The sequence below is a fragment of the Camelus bactrianus genome, chromosome 10 (assembly GCF_048773025.1).
Source record: "Camelus bactrianus isolate YW-2024 breed Bactrian camel chromosome 10, ASM4877302v1, whole genome shotgun sequence".
Taxonomy (NCBI): domain Eukaryota; kingdom Metazoa; phylum Chordata; class Mammalia; order Artiodactyla; family Camelidae; genus Camelus; species Camelus bactrianus.
Genome location: NC_133548.1, coordinates 34806537 through 34814828, shown reverse-complemented (window position 1 = coordinate 34814828; position 8292 = coordinate 34806537). Strand labels below are relative to the sequence as shown.

The following is an 8292-nucleotide window of genomic DNA, read 5'->3' as shown; positions in this document are numbered from 1 at the left end:
AAAGAAGGCTGTAATTTCACAGAAAAGGGCATAGCAAAACCTCACATGAGATACCCTGGTCTGTGTTTTCATGCAGAAGTGTGTATTTGTTGTAGAAATGGGGAAATGGCAAGTACTCTAGAATGTTAAAGTTAGAAGGAACTTTAGAAGTCTTCTAGGATAGCAGCTTTCAAGCTTTTGTGCTTTTTTAGGATGATAATACTATTTTCTATAGATAATCTTAAATGGGACTTCAATATATAAAGCAGATAAAAGAGGGACTTCACTGCTTGAAATAAATAGGTGGTCTAATATAACAATAGGTGGTCTATTCATATAGCCTTTCTCTGAACCCCTCAAGTAGCTTCTAAAATACTTCTTTGAGACAAAACTTGAAAGTCACAAATGTGGCCCACAACTTTCATTTTATCAATATGGACATTAATGTCCAAAAAAGGGGTCTGGCTGGCTTAAGGGGAAATGCAATGTGTATAGTAGAATTATTTCTAAAGGAGTGAGGAAATGTTTCTGACCCTTAAAAAAAAAAGTTTTCTAATTACACAAGTAACACAGGAACACATTTTATTGTGAAAGACTAAACAATAAGGATGTATGTAGGCTAAATTGTTACAGTGTCCTCCCACAATCCTATTCTCCTTCCCAGAGTTAGCAACTGATAACATTTTTGGTTTTACCTAACTTGAGTAATCTTTTTAAAGGGTATTTTAGCCCATTCACGTTTATTGTGATTTTAAAATATATATAGTCTTACTCCTTTCATCTTATTTTGTTTTATTTTTATAATGTTTCTTTTTCCTTTTCTGGCCTTTTATTGGATTTAATAGTTTTCTTTCTGTCATGTTTTTCTCTTATGACTTAGAAATTATTTTCTTCCTCTAACTTGAAAACTAATGCATATATATATATATATACACACACACATATTTAATTTGTAGCCATATTTTGTTTCTTCTATGAGATGAGCAACTTATGAGACCCTCAGCACACTTTCACCATCACCACCTTGCCCTCTTCCTTCACCTTGACCTTGCAGTTACACACCTGCCCATTACCTCTCATATGTAGATTATCTGGGATTTCAGTTCCAGGTTGTAATTAGTTTTGTTAATTAGGCATCGGTAGTTATTTAAACCAAATTATAAATGTTACTACTTTCCTCATTCAACTACTATTTCTTGTATTTTTTTATCTTACATTTTTAACTCTATGTGTGTGTGTGTGTGTGTGTGTGTGTGTATGTGTGTGTGTGTGATAGAATGCATTCTTAATGCATTGAGAGGGTCTATTGTAAATGAACTAAATTCTCACATAATTGAAAAGGTCTTTGTATTAGTTTTATAAAACTGCCATAAAAAATACCATATACTGGGTGGTTTAAACTGCAGAAATTATATTCCCACAATTCTAGGGGCTAGAAGTTCAAGATCAAGCTGTGAGCAGGGTTGGTTTCTTCTGAGGCCTGTCTCCTTGGCTTGTAGCTGGTCATCTTCTGCACGTGTTTTCAGACGGTCTTTCCCCAGCTGTGTTCTAATTTCCTCTTTTTATAAGGACACCAGTCATGTTGCATTAGGTCCCACTCACAGACTTCATTTTTACTTTTAAAAGCTCTATCTTCAAATACAGTCACATTCTGAGGTAGTTGGGGTTAGGACTTTGACAGATGAATGTGGGGGAGATAGAATTCAGCCCATAACAGTCTCATTTTTGCCTTACACTTGCATGCTAGCTCAGCAATCTCTAGAGTTGCACTGTCCAAAGCAGTAGCCAGTAGTCACATATGGCTAAATTGAAATCATTTAAAATTAAATAAAGTTAAAAATTCAGCTCCTCACTCACAGTAGCCATACTCTAAGTGCTTAATACCCGCATGTGGCTCAGGCCTGCACCCTGAACAGCATAGACAGAGCGTGTTTCCATCACCGCAGAAGTTCTGTTAGATAGCACTGCTCCAGAGCTGCTGCTTCTGAAAAATGAAGCAAATCCCTTTTGCATTCTATGAGAAATAAACAATATTAAGCATGTGTTGGACACCTCGCAGGGTGTTCAATCAATGTTAGCTGAATGGTGACTCAGCAGTAAGCAAATGGTAATACTGGGACTAGACCCCACCGTTCCTGCCCCATTGTTCCCCCGGAGTAGCCATAAGTGAGTAAGCTGTTGTGCAACAGGATACAAAGAAGACCAGGCAAGGGAGTGAGATGGAACGGCGAGGGCAGTCTTCCCACATGCACGCCTTAGCACAGTCTCTTCATACCCCAAATCAGAATAAGCACCGTTCTATTTAATTCTCTCAGTCGCTTTGTAAAGACATTATTACACCCATTGTATGAGTGAGGAATGAAATAAATACAGCTCGTGAAGGCTCAGTAACCCCCAAGGCCACACAGTGGAGTCAACGGTGTGTCAGTGGCAGTGTCAAGACTAGAGTTGCTCCCTCCCCTTCGTTCTCCTAGAATAACTAAAAGCTGGAAAGTCATTGGGAAAACAGATCACTTAGCAGACAGGGAAATTCAATCCCAGGTCAAACTTCAAATCCCTTCTACAACATTGGTTCCCAAATTCATTTGTCCATGGCCCCCTCAGTAAACATTTTTAAGCAACACAGACATATATTTGTACATATGTGTATGTACCTATATATTAAAAACATATTACTGTGCTATTATATACATTATAAAACATACTCTAAGCTATGCACTGAAAAGATAAAAATGAGTATAATAAAAGTTCTAATTCTTTTTCTCATGCTCTAGTATTATTTTACATGCTGCCTAGGGCGCTGGCTTCTCTCCCACTTTGGAAACCTCTGCTTTAAACCATGCCATACAAAGAGGGGATATACTGTAGAGAATTTACAGGCCTGGGAGTCTCAGCTTTCATCTGCTCATCCAAACCACTCTGAAAAGAAACGTAATTGGACTATAATGTATGCAGTGTCAGCCATATTCATAAAGTAACCGGGGTTTTCACTGTTTCTATGCACCAGTGGTCAGACATTTGTCATTGGCTCTTATTTCAAAGAGAGAGTTAATTTAAAACTACCGCTCAGAGGTTGCTCCTGGCCACGCGTCCCATCCATGAAAGACAGGGAAATGGGCAGAGACACTTAAGTGCATCAAGATGGTTCCTTTCTCCCAAGAGATAGAAAACAAATATTGTCATCTTCGCTGAAATGAAGTGAGACTTGGTGAAACAAATAATTGATGTACTTACGTCCTTCAGATTTTTTGTTATTGGCCTCTTTGTTCTCATGTCCACTCATCACTTGCTGATTATAGTGATAACAGCATTCCTTCCATAATACTTTCAGCTTAAAACACTACCAAGTGTTTGATTCTTTCTCAGGTGTGATCTCTCTTCTCTCTCTCTCTCTGTCTCTTTTTCTCTGTTTCTTTCTCTCTCAAGCAGTGGGAAGATACAGGTGTTACTATTCCGTTTTTACAGGTGAAGAATCTGGCTTGAGAGGTGAGGTCCCACAGCTGGTAAGTGGTAAAGCCAGAACTTGAACTGGGTTCTCTGCTCCAGAGCCAGTGCTCTGAGGGAAGTTTTAACTGCTCTGGTCGGCAGTGTGGAGTTGGAGAGAGGACACTCACTGCAGGTCAGAGCACCTGCGCAGCCAAAGTACCAAGTCAACTTCATCTTGCACTGATGGATTAGCAGGGCTCTGTCTACATCAGTGATCCTTTGGGTTCAGGCTGTTTCTACATGCACTGTTTAGCTGGGACAAAGTCTCTCGAGAAGCCCAAAGCAGCACAAGTGGGTATCACAGGGCCAGCAAATTAATAAATGCAAATCAACTCAGAGGTTCAGAGGTGACTCAATGGGATCATCTTGGGAGATATTTCCGTAGTTTGAGTAGCATCTGTCACTGTTCACCTGTGTCAACAACAGATACTTAAGAAATGTTTTTGAATCCAGCCCTTCTTTATCCTCCTGCTCCTTTTATTGCCCTGGTTCAGATGTCTCACCTAGACGTTTTTTTAAAAAAATTTTATTGCAGCATAGTTGATTTACAGTGTTAGTTTTGGGTGTACAACAATGTGATTCAGTTATACATATACATTCATATGTATTTTTTCTTTTCAGCATCTTAGACTTTTTCAGAAGCTTCCCACTCAGTTTCCCTACCTCTCTTCCATCTCACTCTGCTACTAGAGTCTTCATTCGAAACACAGATCTGATGATGGCAGCCTCCAGCTTAAAAACCCCATTAGCATGCGATCATATTAAAAATTTTCAACATGGCATTCAAGTTTCTTCATCTTACCCCAAATTAACTTTCCAACTTTTTCTCCCACCACTCCACTTTCCTTTATCCTATCTTCCAGCCTCTCCAGCCTAATCACTGTTCTCCAAAAATAGCCAGCTCTCTCATGCCTCTCTGCTTTGCTCATGCTCCAGCCTCTGCCTGGAATGTCCTCCCCCTTCTTAACCTACCCCCTGGGGTGGAATCTTCTTCATCCTTCCATGAGCAGCTCAAATGTTGTCTCTTCAGTGCAGGCCTCCACCCCCCCAACCCCCCGTCCCCTTTCGGAGTAGGACATGCCACTCTCCACAACGGCCCCCAGACACTCCTCTCACACTTCTCATCTAATAAACTTTGGCTGGTTTTTCACATGTCATTTTATCTCATTAGATGGTAAACTCCTTAGGGGAGCAGAAAGCATCTTACTCTTCTTTGTGTCCTCCGTGTTGGCGCCTATAGGCACTTGAAAATTTTGGGTCGAATTTATTCATCTAACTGGGTGGTTTTGAAAGGTCTCAGAAGGGCTAAATTCCTACCAGATCTGAGATAAGCAGCAAAAGATAAAGCAGAAAATCAACAAGAAGAAATTGCTTATCTGAGCACACAGCCACTCCATCAAAATGTTAGAATAAGGATTGGTTAGTTTTTGGAACAGTTGGAAGCCTTTTATTGGCTTTACCAAAAAGTTCATGCTGTGCCTAAAGTGTAATCACACCATATTGAAATGGCCAGATACGGGTTTCTAGTCTTACCTCTGCCGTTAATTGAGCTGTGTGCCCTTCAGTGAGGCAGTCCCCCTTTCTGATTTCTTTATTTACAAAATGTTCATCCTGGTCAGAATGACTTTTCAGGGGTCTCCTAATTCTAGAATTTGAAGATTCTTACTTTCTAGTTAGGAAAACTCAGTCTTATTTCCCTTTGAGTGTGATGGTCCTTTAGCAACAAGAACAAATGTTCTATATTGTCATAGAACACCTTTCTCCTCCTGGGGACCCATTACATAAAATTGGGGTATTAGAAAGAGTACAAAATATTTTATCAAGTGAGAGTTCCTGATACAGGGAAAAAAACAAAAGTAAAAGCAAAAACAACCAACAAAAGAAACTTCTTACTGCCCAAAACATCAGGGCTCTGGCCCTTTAAAGTTGAAAGGGCACTCAGAAGGCTAAGAAAGAGACCTCAGAAAGATTAGTTCATCTGATGGGTTCATAAAGATGGAGGAGAGAATAGAGTGGTCACACATGAAGATGGTTTGGAGAGGAAGGAGAAAATGCTTGGAAGTTGAGTCTTAAACTCAGATCTTGAGGGAAGATATTCTATGATATGTCACAGGTACAAAGAGAATTAGAAATCTTCAAGGTGGTGAGTGCAGCTGTGTCACTGGCTCCTGTTAGATGCTGTGACAATTTCCTTTTGTGTAACAGGAAACTCAAAAGCCCTCTAATATTCTGAAATGCTATCCTGCCGTTTTTTTAAAAGTAGGCTTTATTTTTTAAGAGCAATTTTAGGTTCACAGTAAACTTGAGTGGGAGGTACAGAGAGTTTCTGTGTACCCTCTGTCCCCACTTGCACAGTCTCTTCCATCATCAGTATCCTGCACACAGTGGTACGTTTTTTGCAGTCAGTGAACCTACACTGACACATCATTATCATCCAAACTCTGTACATTAGGGTTCACTCTCGATGTTTTACATTCTAGGAGTTTTGACAAATGTATAATGAGATGTATCCACCATCATAGTATCATATAGAATAGTTTCCATGCCGTGTAAATCCTCTGTGCTATGTTTATTCGACCCTCTTTCCCCCCAACTTCTGGAAACCACTGATCTTTTTATTGTCTCCATAGTTTTGCCTTTTCTGGAATGTCACATAGTTGGAATCATACAGTATGCAACCTTTTCTGATTGGCTTCTTTCACTTAGTAATATGCATTTAAGCTTCCTCCATGTCTTTTCATGGATTGTTAGGTCATATATTTTTAGCGCTGAATAATATTCCATTGTCTGGATGTACCACAGTTTGTTTAGCTGTCCATCTACTGAAGGACACTTGGTTGCTTCCAAGTTTTGGCAATTATGAATAAAGCTCCTGTAAACATCCACGTGCAGGTTTTTAAAGTTTTCAGTTCCCTTGGGTAGATACCAAGAAGTGCAGTTGCTGGAACATATGGTAAACAATATGTTTAGTTCTGTAAGAAACTGCCAAACTGTCTTCCAAATTAGCTGTATTATTTTGCATTCCCACTAACAAGGAATGAGAGTTCTTGTTGCTCTACATCCTTGCCAGCATTTGGTGTTGTCAGCATTCTGGATTTTGGCCATTCTAAATGGTGTGTAGTGATATTTTATTATTTAATTTTCAGTTCCCTAATAACATATGATGTTGAGGCTCTTTTCATATGTTTATTTGCCATTTGTATGTCTTTGTTGGTGAGGTATCTGTTCAGTTCTTTTGCCTTTTTTTCACTTGGGTTCATTTTCTTATTGTTGAGTTTTTAAGATTTTTTTTAAATGGAGGTACTGGGGATTGAACCCAGGACCTCACGCATGTTAAGCGTACACTCTACCACTGAGCTATACCCTCTCCCCATTTTCTTATTGTTGAGTTTTAAGAGTTCTTTGTATATTTTGGATAATGGTCCTTTATCAGATATGTCTTTTGCAAATGTTTCTTCTTGTCTGAGGTTTGTGTTACTATTCTCTTTTCAGTGTATTCTGCAGAGTTTTTCTCATTTTTGATAGATCCATTCAAGCAAAGTTCTACTTTCAAATTGCTTAACAGAAATCCCACTTAACCAGAAATTTTTTTCTAACCTATAAAAATAGGCTGTGTTTTTTTGTCTTTTCTTGACTTAGGAATTAAAAATAGAAGTCAGAAAAATCATCTATGATCAAATTTGAGTTATAAGTTGCAATGTGTGTTTCAAATATCCATTGAGGGGATGTCTTGGGGTTGGCAGACTTCAACCCAATTTCTTAAATCTACTTTTGCTATATCTGGAATCACAGACCAAGAGATCTTAACTAATGTGCCATAAACCCACAGGAGATAAAACTTACTTCTCACTAAGTATACATACTATAAGGGCAATGTCTGTCAGTTGGAATGTAGGCTAAATAGATGGTGAGATGCTTAGTGTGTGAGGAATAATTTCCCGAGATTAGCTGGAACCTAAGAAAGGTCTCCTGTTTCCTGGAAGATGGGAGGACTTTGCCTCGTAAGTATTTAGAAGAAAGTGGTCAGGACAACAAGGAGCTCTAGTCACAGACATAGTGCTGGATGGGGGCCAAGTATACAGTGTGACAACTGTGGATCTTTTTATAGATGTGGATCCTTTTATAGATGCTGAGATATGGTGCTGGTGGTTTGTTGAGGTTATTGTTGACTTGCTCGGTGATATTTTGAGTCTATGAATTCCTTCTAGTGAGTTGTCTCCAAACGCTAGAATTTGAAAGTGCTCTAAGAACTCTTAGAGACTTTGGAGCCAGTACAGTTAGACCGCAAAACTTGGTGATCATGAGACCCTATAATATTTTCAGTCTATAAAGTAAGATTGCTTTCTTCATTCTCTGCCAGATGTGTTGAGGCAGATATCACGGGACCCAGCTTCAGTAAAAATGTTTTCCTTCTCGGTCATATGCTAGCTGAAAATTGAATATCATGTTCTGGAGATTGGGAAGAAATACTGAAAATAAAGATCATGTTCTAAGGAGTGATAAAGAATCCTAAAAACATGCCGTGTGAGGAATAGCTCAAGGAGACAGACACATATACTCAGAGAAGAATTGGTGATGGTGAGAATAGGAAAATATATAGCAAATCTTCAAATACCTGATGAACTGTCATATATGTAAGGAAGGAATAAATTTGTTCCAAGAAAAAACTAGGACCAATAAAAATAGACATTGTAGATAGGCTGATATTATTTCAATATATATAAAAAAATCTTTGATCCATCTAATAACACGGTGAATCCTTTTTCCTTTTATGGCAGTGATAGAAAGTAAAAGAGTTTTTAACAGCCCACCATGGAAAAGAGTAGC

The 8292-nt window shown here is 38.8% G+C and overlaps 1 non-coding gene across 1 annotated transcript; it reads right to left on the bottom strand.

Annotated features, from left to right (window-relative positions):
* Positions 1-6760: 6760 nt before the first annotated feature.
* Positions 6761-6835, bottom strand: TRNAV-AAC (transfer RNA valine (anticodon AAC)). Its single transcript has one exon. It is a non-coding gene; the product is annotated as a tRNA-Val (tRNA).
* Between the last annotated feature and the right edge of the window lie 1457 nt (positions 6836-8292).